The sequence below is a fragment of the Nematolebias whitei genome, chromosome 18, assembly GCF_014905685.2.
Source record: "Nematolebias whitei isolate Nwh7 chromosome 18, NemWhi1, whole genome shotgun sequence".
Taxonomy (NCBI): Eukaryota; Metazoa; Chordata; class Actinopteri; order Cyprinodontiformes; family Rivulidae; genus Nematolebias; species Nematolebias whitei.
The window spans coordinates 40,659,883-40,660,157 of record NC_056515.1 but is presented as its reverse complement, the minus strand read 5'-3'; positions in this window follow the sequence as shown (position 1 = coordinate 40,660,157).

Genomic DNA, 275 nt, shown 5'->3' with positions numbered 1-275 from the left:
GTCGGTTTCCGACGGCAGCGGCTAAAAGAAGTCGGTTTCCGACGGCATCGGCTAAAAGAAGTCGGTTTCCGACGGTAGCGGCTAAAAGAAGTCGGTTTCTCACGGCAGCGGCTAAAAGAAGCCGGTTTCCGACGGCAGCGGCTAAAAGAAGTCTGTTTCCGACGGCAGCGGCTAAAAGAAGTCTTGTTTCCGACGGCAGCGGCTAAAAGAAGTCGGTTTCCGACGGCAGCAGCGGCTAAAAGAAGTCGGTTTCCGACGGCAGCGGCTAAAAGAAG